This window comes from Glycine soja, chromosome 6, assembly GCF_004193775.1.
Source record: "Glycine soja cultivar W05 chromosome 6, ASM419377v2, whole genome shotgun sequence".
In the NCBI taxonomy this organism is placed as follows: Eukaryota; Viridiplantae; Streptophyta; class Magnoliopsida; order Fabales; family Fabaceae; genus Glycine; species Glycine soja.
This window is the reverse complement of record NC_041007.1, coordinates 21657275-21678697: the sequence shown is the minus strand read 5'-3', so window position 1 is coordinate 21678697 and position 21423 is coordinate 21657275. Positions and strand designations below refer to the sequence as shown.

Below are 21423 nucleotides of genomic sequence, written 5' to 3'. Positions count from 1 at the left end.
AAACATATTGGTGGTATTCTAGTATTAGAATAGAACTACTTTAGTGTGTGTTTGGATGGAGCAATTAAAGTGAGTAAAGTATTTTAACTGAGATATTAAAATGCTTCCTTGTAAAATGATCTGTTTGGATAAGGAATTTTAGAAATAATTAAAATGTCATCATTTTTTTGAAGCATTTTAATAAAGTAAATTGGCAGAATTTTAAATTCTCACCAAAAATAGAGGAATTAAAATTCCCAGCCACTCTCAGGCTCTCTCTCCCTCTTAGTCACATGCTCTCTCTCCATCTCAGCCACTCTCACGATGATAGTTCTCTCTCAGCCGCACACTCTCTCTCACGATGCTAGCGCGCTCTCTCCCTCAGCACACTAGCTCTCTCCGTACCTCTCTCTCCCTCTCAGCCACCCTCACGCACCACACCTATCTCTCTCTCAAGTAAGTTCCCCTTGCGATTTTGACCCACTCTTGCTGTGCCATGGTGTGTTCATTTTTTTTTGTTAATTTGTGATTTATTTTTTATTTAGTTGTTTGATTTCATTGGTTTTATACTGTGGGTACTCATTGTTTGATTTCGTTGCTCATTGTTTGATTTTGTTAATTTGTACTGTGGACATTTTTGCAAATTTGATAGGAACAGACCATGCACTCTAGGTGCTTGTGTTTATTCTTCTATAAGAACTTTTTAGATGTCTTATTAAGAAACCTTTCTCCCTGATCAATTATTATTTATTACCTAATTTCTGCTTCTTCTTCTTTCCAAAGAAAATGAATTGAAGATCATGATCATGTTTGTGTTGTTCTTCTTGCTGTCTATCTGAATACAATTATTGAGCTATTTTGTTTTAAAACAATATACACCATTAATGGATAATATCGTAGGTATTATGAAGGTGGCATTTCATCAGTTTACATGTGGGAAGATGATAATGAAGGTTTCGTAGCCTGCTTTTTAATAAAGAAAGGTGGGGCTGTTATTTGAGTAAACTCTAATGCTACTCATCCTTTTGACCTATTTTCTGATGTGATATTTTTTGCAATTCCATGATTAAAGATGGCTCAAAGACAGGGCAGGGTCGACGGGGATATTTAGAGGAAGGTGCATGGGATGCTATACATGTTATAGAGGTAAAGTATCATTCCATTTATAAGATTAAACATGATAAATGCATATGTATAATAGTGACTTTCAATAGATTGGGAAACTAAAATATCTGTATTTAGTTCTAATTTTTCTGATTCTTTTCTTGCAAGTTTATTTCATTAATTCTTAGTCCTCTCATTTTTTTGTTAATTTAGGTGGGACCAGAGGAAGAAGAAAACACCAATTATCAGTTAACCAGTACAGTTATGCTGACTCTGACTACAAATAATGAGTCATCAGGAACTTTTAGTTTATCTAGATCAATTAGACATCAGGCAAGTTTTGATAGAATTAGTTCTTGTTGGCAATTAGATCATTTAGTTAATGCTTGCATGCTAAGTTTTTTCTATCTTGAGAAGCCACATAATGAACAATGCACCTTCATTGAACATTGAATTAATTACATGGTTCTTGTTTGATAAAGTCCATATATCTATATGCTTTTTAGCTTGAGGCAACTTTTTTTTTTAGTTTTTTCTTAATCCAAAATTAGTTTTTCCTTATATTTTAGACTAGTATGAAGCTATCAGTTGCTGATGGTCATCTTTGTAACATGGGAAGGATGATTGAAGAAATGGAGAGTAAGCTGAGGAACTCACTAGATCAGGTACTTCTTGATTATACAGGATTCAACCGCGTGCTTGTTGTATTTGAGATCAGCTTCTTTACTTTTTGTTCTTTGATGGGGAAGGGTTTGGGTATTTATCAAATTTGATATTCAGTTTGTTTGTGTCTATGACATTTCAAACTATAAGGCATGTTAATGCATGTCACAGGTTAAATTTTAAAACATAAAAAATAAGATATTTGATGAAATTCTTGGGGTGGACTATATACAAAGTTTGTAACATATAAATTTGTAAGCTTCGTCTGGTTGAAATGTTCCTTTGTACCCCCATTCTTGAATAATTATATTTTCACTTTTGCTTTGTAGTGGGAAATGATACTCAACTTTATAGCTACATTTACATCATTACTTTTTATTTTGGGAAAAACCTTATGCCTCTATTTGAACTATTTGAAATTCTAATTGGCATTAGCTCTAGGACTTGTGTCTTCTCAATCAAAACATGTGTGTTGAGCTTGGGGAATACTCCACAGATTTTGATTACAGGGGTCTAATCAAACCCAAAAAGAAAAAAAAAACTTCTTTTTTTGTTGTGTATATATAGTTAAGAGACATTTCTTGTCATCCAATTTATATTCTAGGCTCTTGCTTGGGACAGGCCTAATGTAGAAAAATATGGACATTAAAATTTAGAGCTTATTTACATCTTTTATCTACATATTTGTTTTAAATCTCAAAATATTATCGTATATCATTATCATGCAATTTGGATTAAGAAGAAATGGATCCTAGCATAGTTAACAATGCAATTACTTCAACTGATATTTTCACTATAGTTATTTGTCTTTGATATTTTCACTGTAGTAATTTGTCTTTCCTGTTGTGACTATATTATCTTGTTTCTTCTATGTTAGGTTATCGTGAGCAAGGAATAGAGAGGAATTGCATTCTTACAAAGCAAGAGAAAAAAGTTTATTATTCTAAAATTGTTTGATTATGTTGTTTGTTTTGGATCCTCTAATTTGTAAAATAATTTGTGAATTATTGAATATTATAAGTGAAGTGATATCAATGTTGATGATATATGATTTTAGGTGTTGACATGGATTGAAGTATTTTCTTCTGTTAAAATTAATATCATTTGAATTTTGTATGAGATAAATATCATTAAATTACATAATTATTTAATTTTAATATGTTTTTTAAAATTATTAAGAGACTAGATAATTAATTTTTTCAGCAAGAATAAAGAATTACATATCATTCATCTTTTAATTTTGTAGTATTATTTAATTCAAGTTTTTTTGTGTGTTACTACAAGAATATTGTGTAAGATTCAAAATTGTTTAGCATTACAATTATTTTGATTATTTAACTATTAAATATTAAAAAAATTATTATTATATATTTATAACATTAAATTTATTTTGAATATTTAACTATTTAAAAAATGACTCATATTTATTTTCATTCAATATTGAAATTTTAATTTTTAAATAAATATTTAAAAATGAGAACTTAAATTTCATTGAAATTGAATTACTTTGTCCAAACAAGAAAATTAAAATACAAGAAATTGAATTGCCTCATCCAAACAAAATATTTACAAATGAAAGGAATTTAAATCAAGGCAATCAAAATGTTGTGTATTTAAATTTCCAAGTAATTTTTAAATCCCCCATCCAAACACAGGGTTAATGTGTTATTTTCTCTGTAATTGTTGTGCTTTTTCAAGTCTGTTAGTTTCAAGTCAACTCTCATGCTTATAAGTTATTTAGCTGTCATTTTACCATATTTTTTCTTTTGACTTGGTATTCATTTACAGGTCTTAGTTGGGACCACTATATAGTCATGTCAATTGAAACTGGAGGTGTAGCACCCAGTTGGTTAGGAAATTTGTCTTATTCAAAATATTTTATTGAATTTCATTATATTTGTATTGTATTACATATAGCTTCTTGTATTTATTCATTATATTTGTATTGTATTACATATAAGCAACATAGCTTCTTGTACTTATTCATTAACTAATTTGATAGCTGAAATTTGACCTGGGTTTATAAAGTTTGCAAAAATAATAATAAAAAGTCTCATTCTACATCGGTTTCACCCTCAGAACCGATGTAGAAAACTAACATTCTACATTTGTTGTACCTACACAACCGATATAGAACAATTCCCATTCTAAGAAGAGTTTGGTACCATGCTCGTCTTCGTACCAATGTTCTTCAAAGACGGTCCTTCAACCGATGTCATTATTTGACAACATTGGACTACCACCACGCGTCATAATTGATGTAGAAAAGTCATTAGAACCGATGTAAAAGGCCTTTTTTTTTAGTAGTGTAAGCCACCTCTACTATTTATTGACAATGTTTTATGTGTTGAAAGATTAAAATATAAGCTACTTCTTTTTATAAGCAAAATATAACCTACTTAGTATAAGTCAGTTTTGTTATTTAAAAAAAAACAAGTCAATTTTGTTATAGTGAGTATATGACATCCTTTAACAAATATACATACAGAGTAAAAAAAAAGATTATAACACTATCCTTTTTACTACTAAAAGACACATCAATCTATAATCTATATAAGATTGATATTGTGGATTTAAACAATCAAAAGGTAACTTGTTTGGTTTTCAAAGAAAATGAAAAATAAATTTGACATAAAAAGTTTGGACATGTCATGTAAAAAATTTAGAACCTTAGTTCATGATATAAATAAGATAAATTATATAATAAGTGAAAGCATAACTTGTAATAATTATTATCAAACTCTGTATATATCACATAGTTTCTTTCAAAGTAAAAAATATAAAGTATCTTATAACATATATATATATATATATATATGAAAATTTTCTAATCTTAACTTTTCAGTAATGTGTGAATTAATGAACACTACTGAAAAAACTACTTTTTAAGTCGGTTAAAATGCCTATTTTATGAGGGTTTTGAACCATCGTAAAATAAGGCATCGTGAAAGGCAAAAATGTTACAAAGACGGGCTTTTGAATCATCGTTGTACATCTTATTTTCTACGACGGTTACCACATAACCGTCGTAGTATGTCGGACCAATCTATGACAGTTGTTAGCTTAACCGTCTTAGTATACCTATATGCTAACCTTATTTTCTACAACGATTACCGTATAACCGTCTTAGAAAGTTCTGCCAACAACGACGGGTTGGGAGGGACCGTCTTTATATGTGCCTGTAGGCAATGGCCTTCTACGACGTAGTATGTCCAATATACTAAGACGGTTATTACATAACCGGCGTAGTAAATCAAACATACTAAACGTCATATTCGCGACTTTTTTTGTTTATATTTTTTTTTTGTCTATTGTATCTTTAATCATTTTCAACATTGATAGGAACCAAAACTATCATAATCATTTTCATTTTCAACATAAATAAAATCATTTAACTACAACAAGTGTGAAAAAATCAATATATATGTGTGTGTATATATATATATATATATATATATATATATATATATATATATATATATATATATATATATATATCCATTACAATACAATACAATATTATGGTATCATCATGCTTCAAATTGAGAGTGGATTTGATGTATGATTATGGTATCATCATGGTCTACTCTAATATAAGCCAAGAAAAAAAAAGTTTGAGTCTATGTTTGCCAAGGAAACTTCAAGAAAATAAATTACAAACCTGCAAGCTCAACAGAATAATCATGTGGAGGCTGCTCTTCCACAAATCTGAAATCTATGTTTCCAATATTTTGAATTTCCTTAAATATCCATTCTGGTGGAGTATCTTCACGCAACAACTTAAGGTATTGATAGACAAAGCCAATGATATCAAAGATATGTTAAGTGAAAAAAAAGGTTAAAATCTTAAAAATTAATTTATATAGATTGATAAAAACTAAATAATAATATACGAGATTAATAAAAAAAATTCAAGAATTTTGAAGCAAATGAATTGACATGACTTACATGAATGAGATCAATCTTGCAGCCCAAACAACAATTTTTTGAAGGCCGAAGACGAAATGGTAGTTGCAAGCTGTTGGTCCACTGGAAAAAAAATGATATTATGGATTTATTAGCCGATATAAGAATTCCAATTCAAACCTATCAAAACAATTATAGGTCAAATCCACAAGCAATTCATGGTGCATTAACTCATACAAAAAAACAAGATTAACCAGCTTCAAAGAAATAGTTTTTCTGATTGTTCATTACTAAAAAGGAGGAGGAAAACATCATAAATGAGAGCAAAAAAAAAAAACGCAAATTCACGTGTACCCAATTGTTAAAAATTGAACTTTTTTAGCTGAAAATCAAATCATAGTGACCAAACAACAACAAACTTAGAAAAGCAGAAAAACCTAAATGAAGATTAGTTAAACCGTAAACAAGGACATCAAAGGAAAAAAAAAACTCCAGTAAGTACAAAGGAGATATGATAGATTTTTCCTTCAATTAAAAAAAAGTTTGAAGAAAGATAGATGGATAGATTGAGTAGGAAAACAAGGCCACCATTAAACCACAAGGGAGTAACCAATAAAAAATTTGAAAAAAATAGAAAAACAAGTGAAAGCAAATTAAACTTGGAAGGCAATTAATATAGGCAAAGCTAATGTGAGAAAATAATATACCCAATGTTTGTAGAAAAATGTTTTTAACATTTACCAGTGATCATGTTTTTAATATTTGATCAAGTCTTCAAATAGGCCAATTCAATAAGTTGATCAACTCCACTCTCACTAGGGAACAGAGAGACTGTAAAAAGAAAATATAATTTGTAATTAAATATACTAAACAAAAAAAAAAGAGAGAAACAGATCACATGGACAACCATCAACCTGTCCAATTAAGCAGCAGCTCAACTAAAACACATCCAACAGATCAACCAGATGTCAATGGCTGAAGTATATTCAGTTGTGCCAAATATGAGCTCAGGTGCTCTATAGTGTCTAGAACATATGTATGATATATTTGACGAAAATTATTCATCAAATTAATATATATTTAATAAAAATTATTAAAATACAAGCATAATATAAAGTGTTACCTTGTAGCTACTGTTGTACCAATCATGAGTATCAAAAAAGGCATTGTCATCATCATCTGTTTCTTCCTCTACAACATCATTTCTCTCATTGTCATCTTCAGATTCACTTGCACTTCCTTATGAATTAAAAACAGGAAAACAAAATAAAATGTATAAAAAACACTGTTAGGTTATAATTGGGATATCAGAGATAGAAATAGTGGAACCTAAATAATTCAAGTTTCAAGAAAATGCTTCAAAAAAGTTCCTATTTCTTGTCTAGAATGACTAGTCTATGTATAGTAATTCAAAAACAGTGGAAAGAGTGGAAGACCGATGATTTATCACAATTTACCTTGTCTTTTGATGGCCACTTCCTAACTACAATATACGCCCAATTTACCTCAATCTTCTTCAAGACTTCACTTTCCAAAGCTACTTTAAGCTTTTCTGCTTCCTATTTAAATACCAAATAGTCAAGCAGCGCTGGATGAGCCGAACCTTTAATATATAATATTAAACATTAATAAAGAGAATGGGAGTGATTGCAAAAAAATAGTCCAAGGCATGTTCCAACTCAAAAAGTTTGAACTTACAATTTGTTAAATTTGAGTATGCTATAATGTTTTTGCTAACTAAACAATGTAATTATCAAATGAATTTTATAAAATTTCACCAAAAATATATTTAAAAAATAACCTTCCAATTAGAACAGAAACTACTATTTAAATAAAGAAATGGGAAAATGAATCTTATATTTTAAACAAAGGAAAAAAAAGAGAACCTACTATGCAACATTCTTCTCTTGCCATTGGACGATCAATGTCCTTGCGCATCACCCATCTTTTCCATTCATCCCTATAAACATTGTGTTCTTATTCCTATGAAAGATTGTATCAAAAGGTGGAATAATCCATTAGAATAAATTAACTTTGATACACGTATTAACTTAATTAATTAAAAAAATACCAATAGTATATATGGTGAAATACCAAGTATGTCTTTTGTGAAATATTGCTACATTTTCTTTGTCTAACGTGACTTTACTACTACTCTTTTAGTATTCTTGCTATAATTATTATATTCATAATCTGTTGATATTGAAATTCTTAACATCCAACAAGGTTGAGTGGGGCACTAAAATTCTTCTCACTCCACTTTCTCTTAAATAGTCTTTATTATAAAATATTAATAATGAGTTTAGCAAGTAAAAAAATTTAAGATGAATAATATTTCATTTTAATAGTTGTTGATACTATATCTAATACTTTTTTAGGCTGCCAGAATTTTTGTTACAAATAAAATCTCAGTTAGATATTGTTGGTAAAGCCATGTACCCCAAAATAGAATGTCATTAATTAACACGAACATTTCTATGAAATATATAATATCATAATTTTATAAATCTAATAAATAAAAATAAAACACCACTGCTTAACATTCAAAATACACAAAAATTTAAATTAAATATATCATAATATATACTTAAACTTAAGTTTCAATGATATACAAAAATATTCATGAATAATAACAAATTCACTTCTAAAAAAGATATTACGAAATACCTTAAATAAATTTTTATTTTTTTTTAAAATTAAAATGATATCATACTAAATATTTTTTATTACCTTGTGAATCAATTTTTGGCTGATATCTCTGATTTTTTTTTACTAGTTATTTTAATATTGGTTCTGTGGTTTTTCAATAGTCTGGGCATGCAGCCCATCCATAGACTATAGTCCCTCAGTGCTTATTATGGGCCAAATAAAAAATCATGGGCAAAAATAAAGGACATTGGAGGGGATTGCTAAGCCTACCCCCAACTTTAAAAATATCATAAAATTACCCACACACAAAAAAAAATCATGGGCCAAACCATATTTTCTACATTTATATGAATGTATGTTTATACATTTTATACATATTTGATTTGATTCATATATGAGTGTATCCACACACAAAAAAAAAAGTGTGATCCATTAGCTCTTCAACAATAATAAGTTTATCTCTTTAAGGTTATATGACAATGATGACATCGGATATAAAAATCCCTCAACAGGAACCATCAGAATATTGAATCTATAAGAGAAACTCAGCCTTATTGAAATTTCCTATTATAACCAATTGCTGTAAATTGTTGTACACTCTACCACATAGAAAATTAAGGGATACTAGTATGTTAAATATAAAATTAATATATATATATATATATAATAAATATAAGATCTTTTTAGCTAATTTATATCCTTTAAAAAATTGATTAATATAGTTAAAATGAATAGTGTAAATTTTTCCCCCGTAATTGATATCCTTTAATAAATTAAATATTATAAATACTTTAATAGTTAAAATGAATAGTGTAATATAAAAATGTGTAGGTGGAATGAGTGAAAAAAAACAAATAAATAAGGAAACTTTGTTTTATTTATAAAAAAAGATAATAAGAAATTTTAATAAATATTGTTAGGATAAAAAAGGATAAAATATAAAAACTTTAAAATTAGTTAATAATTAACGGGTTAAAAAATACTACTTCAATAAAAATTTAAAAATGAAAAAAATTACTAAAAAAAACTTATTTATAAAAAAAAATACATATTCTTATAAGTACCTAAATAAATCCATTACAAGTACTAGTCACAAAATGATGTATTCATGCTTTATTAGAGTGCATAAGACTTATTAAATAAAGAGTAATATTTGCGTCATCTTGTGAGCTTCAATAAATCTTAGTAAATAAAAGTTGTGTTGAAAAAGTATTAATTGTTAACCATTTATATGTTATAATACATCAACTTGATGGAAGACAAGACTCTAATATTTAATAATTGATGGTTTAGCAAAGATTTTCAAAGATTACTAGTGAATAGTGAAAAATTACTGAGAAATTTTGTACACAGAAAAAAAAAACAGTACACAAAATTAGATTGTTATTCTTTTCTTTACTTTTTTAGAAATATGAAAAATAAAAGGTAGAAGAGTTGAGACCCAATCCAGAATCAACTGTCTAGCTTGACTATCTCAACATAGTGGAAGTAAAATTTCACTGCCATCAGAATTTGTCTTGATTCATTACAAACCAAGCATGCCAAGAATTTGTCAATTGGTCCAATAAAATTTAACATCTTATAGCCTCTAAATATTATGTATGGGGAACTTTGACCTCACACTTGAAACCAGAACAATCTGCTAGAATTATCCCTAACCAAGCATACCAAGAATTTGTCAATTGGTCCAATAAAATTTAACATCTTATAGCCTCTAAATATTATGTATGGGAGAACATTGACCTCACAGTTAAAACCAGAAGAACAATATGCTAGAATTATCCCTAGGTCCTCTAGAACAATCTGCTAGAATTCGTTTTGGTTTGAGAATAATTAACTCTGTTTAAAGTTTAATAAGCTTGCAAATTCGTGTTCCAGCCAGACTTATTTCATGTTCCATACCAACAAGGCAGGATGACTCTTAAAAGTTAAAACAGAACTATACACACGTATTGGCCTAGTTTCGAATCAAACTTCTCTAGCACAATAGAAAAAAGTTAAGATGCATAAATTAATTTTAATTTACAAGTTTGATTTATTTTAACTTCTAGTTTTCTTCTTTTTTTCTGGTAAGTGTTTATTGAGAACTTTATAGTAACTGGACTGTAGTCATAGATATGCAGAGAGACCCTATCCGTATAATACTCATTTCAACAACATTCAAATTTTGACATAAGGAAATTCAAAAGGGAATGAAAACTCACTAAGTGTAAAAGAAGAAAATGCTTCCTCCATCCTCAGTAGCAATGAGTATGAGAAGCACCAAAAGCGCAGCAAAGGCAAAAACTCTAAACCTGAGCAACCAGACACAGTTGATTCCTTTCAAACAAGGCCTCCAAATTTCATCCTCGTACAAAGTCAATGATGTTTCTTTCTCTTCTTCCTTGTTACCATTTCTTGTTGCTTTCTTCCGTGAAACTTCATACTTTATTATAATCAATGAAGAAATGATAGTTGAAAACATAACCAAAATGGCACAAACCAAAACCAAAATGGCACTAAAAACACTTAAATTTTGTCCCATTAATGATTAAACATCTAAAGAAAATTATCAATTTATGTATACTACATCTCAATCAAAATAGAGTATATTTTAGTTTAATTGAAAATCCAGTCTCATTCTCTGAATCTCTAGTCCAATTCCAACTATTAAAACGTACCATTACGACAATGGAATAAAAAATACACATACAAATCTACCGAAAATGACAAACAATTTCAGAAGCAAAATCAATGACTAAGCTGCTGCATTACTTGAGGTTTAATAGCACAATAATATCTTGGTGTAAAACAAACGTAGTAACAGAACTAAACCCTAAGCAATTCGCTTTGGATCTCAAAAGACAAAGAATATCGCAACAATTTCAATTCAACATATTACAACTAAAAAGGCCGAACCAACCTAAGAAGAATCCACCAAACAGACAGGCCATCCAGATCCCGCCGTTTACACGCGCGCGACTGCCGCTGCGGCGGCAGAAGTGGCGGCGCTGCCGAGGAACGAGAGGAATCCGGAGCTGTTAGGCTCCTGATCGTCGAGAAACAGATCCTCGGGAACGCGAAAAGCCCCGTAAGCGCACACGATCGCCAATCCAACCATGAGGGCAGAGATCAACAAGGATCCAACACTGGTGAGCAAAATGACAAAGGTGCGTCCGAAGAGGACGACAGGCTGATCCGAAGGGCGAAAGAGATAAAGGAACGACCACGACGCGAGGAGACCGAAGAGGACGAATAGCGAGAATGAATGCGTGATGAGCGAAAGCGCAAGCACCAACACGATTAGGGTTAGGTAATTTATTGGTCAAAACACATTACAGTATACAAAGACGGGCTTACGCGATAGCCGTCGTAGTCTTATTTATGTTAATTACAACATTGCCACTAGGTTACATTCTAAGACGGTTCTTTGTAACCACCTTAGAATGTGCGACGTAAAAATCAATATTTCTCCCCTGAATTACAAAATTGCCACCGCCTCCTATTCTAATACGGTCCTTTAGAACCGTCTTAGAAACAACGTCGTAAAAACACCCTTTTATAGTAGTGGAAGCATCATCATAAACATTTTACAGGCCAGGCAAATGACCCCCTTGCGAATTGCAAAAACATAAATTGTCCTTATATTGACTCCTCCATTAAAAGTCAATTATACAAATTAAAATCTAATTTTCTAAACTTGTAACAATTACAAGAAATCAATTCCTAATATTAGTATACTACCCATATCACTACAAAAAAAAATGACATACACCTACAGAAACTTTTGCCTACACACATAAATTAGTGTAGGTAAAAGTAAAAAAAAATACTTATTCCTACAATTGTTTGTCACAGTGTAGGTAACAGTAAAAAAAAAAATTCATTTCATCCTTATTCCCTCGTGGCTAGAAAAAATAAAAAATGCGTTCAGATCTAGAGAAAGATCCATTTTCTCGATCAAGAAAATGGAGCAGTTCATTGATAACTTGCCGCCGATGGATCTGATGCGATCGGAGAAGATGACCTTCGTTCAGCTCATCATCCCCATCGAGTCCATGCACCACGCCATCTCCTATTTAGGCGAACTCAGCCTTCTCCAATTCCGCGATGTAAGTTTTCTTTCAGATCCAACCTCGCTTCCTCTAGATTCCGATTTTCCTTCGCTTCTTTTCTTCTTCGATTTTGTGTTTGAGGTGTTCTTTGAGTTGAGTGTGGAGTTTTCGTGTTTGTGCATGCCTGCGTTACTGCATACCTTGTATTAGTCTGTTATTTCGTTCGAGTGTTAGTTGAATTGAGTGTGGGCGTCTAGGAATGACGAAAATACAGCACTGTAGGATTCAATGTTGAATGCAGATTTGAAGGAATCCATTGCTGGTGCGCGGATTCGTTGACGAGATAGTGTCGTTGATTCGGATATTGGATCTTTTATGTTCAACAGTTCGTGCTAACTGATCCTGCGTTTAAGTGTGATTTTATGACGTGTGGCTTGAAATGTTTAATGTAATTATGGTTTGAGACTTAGGAGGTGTGAACTTAGTTGCATTGTTGGCTTCTTGAGTCTAATGTTGGTTATATGGATTATGGAACACGTAAAATGTCGATAAGATGAATTAGATAAGTTTTTGATGATTAGGTTCTGAGCCTATAGTGTTTCTTCATCCTTGTTGAAAGCAGTTAATGTCTTGTCTAATTGGTTCAGATATGATGATTGCAGTTCGGGTTCCAACTTGCATCCACATAGTAGATCACTGCTCTCTTTAGAAAAAAATTTCATTTCATCCTTATCCCCTCGTAAAAAAAAATTTGTCTTTGTCATCTCAGGTGGAGAGGATTGCAAGCTAAGGTTATGGAGTATCAAGTCTGGTGAACTGCTTTTTGAGGACAAGTTCTCTGATTCAGTTATCTTCATTGTGTGCTATAAAACATATGGACATAGTAAGCATGATATCCTCTCAGCCTTTCTGCTTTCAATTTTAAAAATTCTCCTATATTTTGGTTTTCAGATGGTTGCTAATCTTAAAGTGTATTATTTGATTGTATAGGTTTTAAAGCAGAAGAGGAAAACCAATACAAGCGTGACTCATCTCAGGGTGCATGGCTTGGATCACTTGAAGGACTATTTTATATGTGCTGGTTATGAGTGTGAAGGGTCCTGCAGCTATAGAATCTGAAGCTAACTAGATGCCCACAATACCTGATAAATACTAAGTTTATAGCATATTACTCACATGAAGGTAATCAAATAGCTTGTAGATATATACTCATATAGCAAAATTCCCTGTTAAAGGCTCTTTTGGGGATTAAAGTTGATACTAGCAGTAGCACACATCAGAGATGACCAATACTTTGTAGAATTAGATAATTATTAAAATGTATAACTCATGCCAAGCCAGTCTGTTTCAATTTCCACCTAGAATTTATAATTGCTTAAAGGTGATAATAAGAAATTATTTTTTTGTCTAGCTTATTATTCTTCCTTAAGGTTTGTTGTTGACTGTTCTTTTTGTAACCATGGCAGCTTCATTGAGCAGGTACATTAAAATTTTTATAAGCCTTTTCACGTTAGGATTTTATCCTTGCTATCAAGTGTCTATAGAGTAGGCTTGTTCTTTTCTTTTATGGTTTTTTAATTGAATTTTACTTTCCAAACATTTGATGCAATTCTATTTCTTAATCTTTGTTTAAAACAGTCCTCTTTAAAATCCAATTGGTGATTAAAACTTAATTGACCCATTTTTAGTAAAAACAACTTTCATGTTTCTATCATTTGTAAATGCTCAAAATCATTGTCCTCTCTTATTTGGTTAGCAAGTTCATAAATCCATACTTAAGAGCAGCTTGAATGAGACACCTTTCTGTTTTTGACCACACACTATACCTCTGCATATGTAAAGGATTTACAAAAAAACCAAAATATTGTTCTGCTGATATTATGGTTAATTAACTGGTTAATTAAGTAACCTCAAAAAAGATATTATGGCTAACAAGTTAAGTGCTTAGTTACCAAAATATTGTCTACCATCACCACCACAACAACAATAATACTAATTATATTATTATGCTTTCAATTCTCTGCTACCTGAGTTTTTTCCTTCATGAAAACAATTGAAATTGGAGAAATAATAGTTGTGAAACATGCTTTAAACATTAGAGTTATTACCTGTTCTATCAAACTCGAATCAGATTGGCTTGGTAATCAATCAACTAATCAATTTAAATCACTAAATGAATCAACCATGTCATAGATCCAATGTGATCCCATTTGATTCTACAGGTTTAGAGGTTGAGCCAGTGACTTGTTGACTCAGCAGGTTATGCACTTGGGTTTTTTTTTTATCAATTTATAACTAACATTATTCTTACAATGTGGTTCTTTTTGGAATAAAAGATTATAAATATATTAGAGAAATATTAATATTGTGTGAAGGTGATGGTGACAATGGAAATGATCGATAGCCAGCTATTGTTTCACTGTGGAAGTTTTTTTTTTTGTTCACTTCTGTTGTAACAGAAAAAGAGATTAACACTAAAGAAAAGAATCTTGATCCTGTTTTGGGTTTGAATGCTGGTACCTATACAAATAAAAATAAATGCTTATGAAAATCTAGTTACAAGATGTAATGATGCATACATTTGCAAATTTTGATACTTGATGTCATTCTTTTGTTATATAATAATAACCTTTTTATTCTGGATGTGTCCTAGTTTATGGTTTAATTATGTAGATTCATTATTTTTTTGACACTCAAGATTTCTTAGATATGTGTGAATTACGAAGTCGAGCTTAGTGTGATGATTTTTTATCTCTCACTGTGGCCTATATATTCCCTAGCAGCTTAAGTCCTGAGATTCTAGAAGGTTTACTAAGATCAGGTTTGCAATGATACGGCATGTAGATGTCACAATGGATCAGGTTTAGGGATGGCTTTCATGTCTGCAAGGTAAGAATCTCATTGCTAATCAAATAGTTTTTCAAGAGCTGATGATGTAGCTTCTTTTTTTATTACTACTTTGGTAAGATATTTAATGCATTTGAGTGTCCTCTTTCATGTCTCAATATATTAAAGTAAATTAATATGCATGTTAACTAGCAACTAGTAATAATTATAAATGGGATGGACAATTTTTCAACCCGATTAAAAAAATATAATTTTTTAAAAATATTACAAGTTATAGGTAAATCATGTCTTAAAACATGATTTTAGAACTACAATTTTATTAGAAATGATTTCTAGTCAAACATCATGTACCAACTTTGTTTGAGGAGCATTGGTCTTGTTATGCATTCGAACCCAAGGACAAAATTTTGTATTTGTTAGATTTGATACATGATAAATTCTCAACTAGCAAGAGGTAATAAATCTATTAGAACCTGATTCTTTATTCCCCCCTGCAGGTTTATGTCAACAAAAGTCGGAAGGAGTTGATCGGCCGCAATGGTCCACATTTAGTGATGTTAACTACTCAGGTTCTCTTTCATCCACATTTGGTAGCAAGGTGAGTAATAATTGTGATGACTCTGTTTTGGATACTAGTGAATTAGGAAAAGGTTTCGTTGGAAGCTACGATACTAATAGTCATTCTAATAAAAGCTATAAAACACTTAGTTACTTCTTGAAGTTGAACTTATAACTGTCAATAAGTTATTGAAACTGGAACTTGTAAAATAATAATAATTTCCCTCCACTCCGTTTCTTTATATGGAAAACTAACTTTTTGCATCTCAAGTTTATTTTATTTTTATATATTTGATGATATTATAAAAATATTCACAATATTGTAATTAAGTTCCAGTGGATTCTAATTAAGTTTAATAAGTTTCAGGTATCCATGTAAGTAAAAGAATCTCAAACTTAATTAGCAATTTCCATTAATTTGCTTTTTTTCCCTTGTGCTGGAAATAAGTGTAACTTCAAAGCTAAAACTTGGTACTAGTTGTAACTTGGACACGGGTTGGAACTCTAAATTCTACTGAGAAGGGTGAAGTGACTTTCTACTGAAATTTATTTTTTTAGTATACCTGTTCAATTATGGATATTCCTTTCTTCTTCAACTTCTTTCTATTCATGTCAAAGTTTCTCATCCAAAAGAAATTTGTTATGAAGGAAAAAGTAAGTAATATTTAGTTGTAATCACAAACAAAAGCAGTGAATAAAAATTTCAGTTACTATATTTTAGAAATAATAAGCAGAAGAGATCTAGAAAGTAGAAGAATGAACACACATATTTAACGTGGAAAACTCTTTGCAGGCAAAAAAATAAAGGGTAGAGGAGAAACAGTTCACTATGTTAAAAATTGGTATCAAATATATACACAGAGAGTATTTGTAGCAGCCCTGTTATATTATTTCATATAAATCATAGCACGATCACAAAAAAAATTCTCAAAAATATTTAATCACCAAATTGGTTGGATGGCAAGTTTTCAGGCCAAGCCAAAAATTTGGGCCATCAATTCTAACAGTTACATTAGCATGTAGTTATAGGTGCATCAGCCATTTCATTTTTCTATACCGAGATTAAGTGGTTGTCCTTTTGACTCTTAATGCTCAGGCTTTAGCAACTAAAGGAGAGAAGGAAAATTTGATGACAGATTATGTCTTAAGGGTAAAATCTGTACTTTCTAAACCTTCCCCAATCATCATGAATCCATTACAACATTTGGTCTTAATGTCTCATGTTTATTTGCTTTACATTTGCATATTTTAGGACTGGAGGTCTGTGCTGATACTATTGTAGGAAATGCAATGTTAAGGGGGATATCTGGTGGACAAAGGAAACGTGTTACAACATGTAAAACAAATCTGATTTCAATCCTGAAACCCAATAAAATGATTATCTGTGTGAACTTTAATAATTATAAATTTTTAAATGCAGGGGAGATGCTGGTTGGACTAGCTAATGCTTAATTCATGGATGAAATATCTACTGGTTTGGATAGCTCGACAACTTACCAAATTCTAAACTCGCTCAAGCAATGTGTTCACATTCTCAAAGGAACAACAATCATCTCTTTGAATTTTAATGAAATATCTACTGGTTTGGATAGCTCGACAACTTACTATTCCCTCTTGCATTTTAATGATATGCTTGTGTGATGCTACTAAAAAATTTTCAGGGGTCAGAAAGACTTTGAATTCAGAGTTATGACATGCTTGTGTAGGGCCTCTTGTGTCATTACCCTAGGTTGGGAGCCTTGTGTTTTACTTCCCTTAGGGACATAGTGAGCACGTGAATGAATTTGTTGTTCTCTTTTCAAAGTAATAATTTTTCTTATATTGCTTCTTTCAAAGTAAAAAAATTATTGTATACATTATTAAATGAGTCGTTATATAGATAACATAATTCTTTGTGAACTTGATAAAAAAAAAAAGAATTCTTTATGAATTGCACATAAAAAATACTGATGAGTGTTTGGATTCTTTTGTTTTGTAATTAAAAAAAATAGTTTATTTTTCAAAAGGGTTATTTTTAAAATATATCCAGAGCTCCAACATATACACTTAATGAGATATGACTTTGTTTGGATCACCCGTTCCTTGATGGAATTGATGGGAGTATATTTTTCCTTCAAAGTTTTTATTTTCCTTTTTTGAGATTATAAAAAATTTAAAAATTATTTTAGTAGTCTTCATTATTGAACATATATACTTGTACCTTGAAATTAAAATAAAAAACCCTCGTGTTAATTCTGTCAATATTTTTGTAATTTTATCACACTTAACATAATGATGTAGTTTTTTTTATAGAAAAAATAACAATTTGTTTCTTCAGAAAACTATAATTTAATAAAGACACAATAATTACCTTAAATAAACTAATTCAGCCCCTAATTTTTATTGTCTTTTAATTAATGAATCTCGTACTTTATCCCCCTTTTCTCTGTTACCTTAAATTATATGCCTGTCCACCAAGTACAAATACTTTTTTTCCTTGAAGATTTCTAGTGATTATTACATCATGTTTGAACATATCTAATCCTAGGTTCTGGCCTTGTTTCTAAACATAGTGCAATTTTGTGGCATCGGTTAATGGGAAAGAAGGTTCTTGCAGTCTCAAATGATGTTCATATTAAAGACTTTTACCTACAGTTAGGAAATGTAATAGAAGTTAATGAGTTTTACCTACAATTGAAGATGATAGATACATATTAAAGACTTTTTAACTACAGTTAGGAAATGTAAGTAAAAGTTAATGACTTTTACTTACACACTATACATAGTAGGTAAAATCTATAGTGACAGACAATTAACTGTCATTATACCCCCCTCAAAGTTGACAGAAGAAACGTCCGTAGGACAAAGTCTATCATATATTTACCTACGGATTTTTTATTTATAGTGACAGTTTTTGTCCGTAGGTATATGTCATTTTTCTTGTAGTATATATGAGTTGCATTCATTTTCAATATACCAACATGTCAATCTAAGACATATATTTCAAAACTATATAAAAAGAGTTTACGTAAAAGGACTTGCAGAGATTTCTTGAAACTCATTTATATTATTATTTATTTTTTTCCTCTTGTTAAAGGCAAATGAAAAGTACGTTTATCGGTTGAAGAATATATTTGTAGGCGAGATGAGAATCACTAAAAATAGATACGTTGATTAGAAATAATACAAACTGGATTGTTCGCCCAAATTCCAGTTTAAGAAAAGGATAGATTCTTGTCCTTTTGATCTCAACCATTTTTTTGTTTCTTAATCAAAAGTTTAGGAGGAGACGGATTATCTCATTTTTGAATGTCACCAAATACCAATATTTTCATGCTATTTGATTTTTGCCTTCTTATTTATAGTTTTACATTTTAAAAAAGAATGCATTAATAATTAATCCACATTGATTAATATTAGAAACATGTCTTTAGGATTGAGTCACTGCCAAGTCACAATCTTGATGGCATTAATCATTCATTTTATGCTGAAGAAAATATGATCAATTCAATTTCGAACTGCTTCTTTCTTTAAACATAAACTACACAATACATATGAGGATAGTTTTACCAAATCATTTAAACTATAACTATGTTAATAAAAGGGTACCCACATTAACTTCCAAAAGGTTATAAATTTATAATCTTTGCTACCGAAGAGACAAATTCGTCTTTCTCAAGAGATAACATAAATGCTTATAATCTACATATTAATTTCAAAACAAATATCAGATAAAGCAGAAGAAGGACAATATGGCAAAGCGAAATGAGTGTATCTTTAGTGGCAGAGACGGATTTAGTATATACATATTTTAAAATTAATTAGTATAAAATTATATAAAATTAATTTTTATGTATGTTTTTATAAAATTGTATGTCGTTATTATAATAATGATTAAAATTAATTAGTGTAAAATTAGTTGTATTTGTTATTTTTATTATAATGTGTAAAGTGATAACTAATATAAAATTGTGTAAAACTAATTGTGTATTTGTTGTTATTATCATTTAATATAAATATTAATATTAATTTTATGTATAAAAATAATAATTTTCTTTAAAAGTAAGACATTTAAATAATTATAAAAAAAATTCCCTTTATAAGATTTTTGGATCCGTTACTGTTTAGGTACCATGCCCACAGGATCGATCAGAACATTAGTTTGACCGTAGATAAGAATAAATATTCATGCATATAGCATCTGAATTCTAAAGAATAATAGAGTGGAGGATGGAATAGAATCACTTTGGTCGGACTCTATTGAAAGATGATGTTTCTTAAGAGAAAAGGCAACGCTAATTCAGTGTCTAGGTGAACATAATGTTAAAAGCATGTTGACTCGTTATTATCGTTTGTGTCAACCTAAGGTACACTATCCGCATTATATTTCATTGTCAAACTAAAAAAACTCTGCTTTAGTTGTCACTGAGGCATTTTTATTTTTCATTTTTTCTTTCTTAAAAAAGTAGTTTCATTGTAAAAAAAAATATCTAATTACTCAAGGATCATATTAATTGATCTTTATCCTTTGGGACTCGTTTGGCACGTTGTATTAGACCAAATATGATTATTAATACAACACGGTACCACTTAGCTATTTTGGATAGTATAAGCATAATTTTATGTAAGTTTATTTAGAAAATTTTAAAGATTAAATGTTACAATTAAAATAAAAAAAATTAAAATTATAAATTTTAAAAATTAAAAAAACTAAAATTATAATTGAACGAATAATATATTAAAATGATGACTACCCTACAATACAAGATGTGTGAAAATGAGCCACATAAATGAGAATGTTCTTATACATTTTTTTTCCTGAATAATCCTGTACATATAATTTCCGTTTGTTTAAGTTTAATTTTTTTAAAAAAATATTTTAATAAAAATAAATATTTTTTTTTGTTTTTTAAATTGACTATTTAAATTGTTTTTTTAAATTTAAATAAACTTGCTCTATATATATATATATATATATATATATATATATATATATATATATATATATATATTTGGACAGTTTCATTTTAATATCTAATTTCTAAAATATTTTAGCCAGACTTTTTTTTTGAAAGACAAATATATTACGTTAAGAAAATGAAAAGGATTTACATATCTCTTGTACTGTTGTAACGTATGAGCCTATAGTAGAAGACATCCTTACAAAAAATACCTTTAAAAGAAGAAGGATAGAGTCAAATACAGATTCCTTCCAAGAAACAACGCTCCTTTATCAAAAATAAAAAAATAAAAAACACATTTGCAGTTTGATTATAAGTATCACTAAAGGATATGTTAAATGTGAATTTTAATACATTATGTTTTAGTATTTTTTATTTTGGTATATTAAGTTTTACTAACTTTTTTTTATTTTGATATATTAAATTTTGAAAGTTTCATATTTTAATCTTTTATATTTTTTAAAGTTTTATTTTGTTTTTTATTTATTTTTTCTAATAAAGTTAGAATTCCATCTATGTTTAAAATTTTGATGAAACACTAAATATATAAATAAAATAATTAATTTAAAATAATTGTGGATAAAATAATTAATTATTTTAAAATTGAAAACATTAATTCAACACTAACATTTTTTATAAAAAAAACAAAAGACTAAAACGAAACTTTTAAAAATATAAATGTCTAAAACATAAATAAATTAAAATTTTAAAAAATATATAAGATCGACTAAAATAAAACTTTC

General features: G+C 29.5%; 2 long non-coding RNA genes across 3 annotated transcripts; both read left to right on the top strand.

Annotated features, from left to right (window-relative positions):
* The first annotated feature begins 853 nt into the window (after positions 1–853).
* Positions 854–1319, top strand: LOC114414118. The gene is made up of 3 exons (XR_003667122.1): positions 854–962; positions 1052–1125; positions 1297–1319. It is a non-coding gene; the product is annotated as an uncharacterized LOC114414118 (long non-coding RNA).
* Positions 1320–12192: 10873 nt separating this feature from the next.
* Positions 12193–17559, top strand: LOC114416698. 2 transcript variants are annotated; one of them, XR_003667553.1, is made up of 8 exons: positions 12193–12392; positions 13105–13218; positions 13326–13517; positions 15116–15224; positions 15680–15780; positions 16837–16890; positions 16993–17076; positions 17161–17559. It is a non-coding gene; the product is annotated as an uncharacterized LOC114416698 (long non-coding RNA). The 2 variants fall into 2 exon arrangements; XR_003667552.1 differs by having other exon boundaries at positions 12195–12392; positions 15119–15224.
* Positions 17560–21423: the final 3864 nt, after the last annotated feature.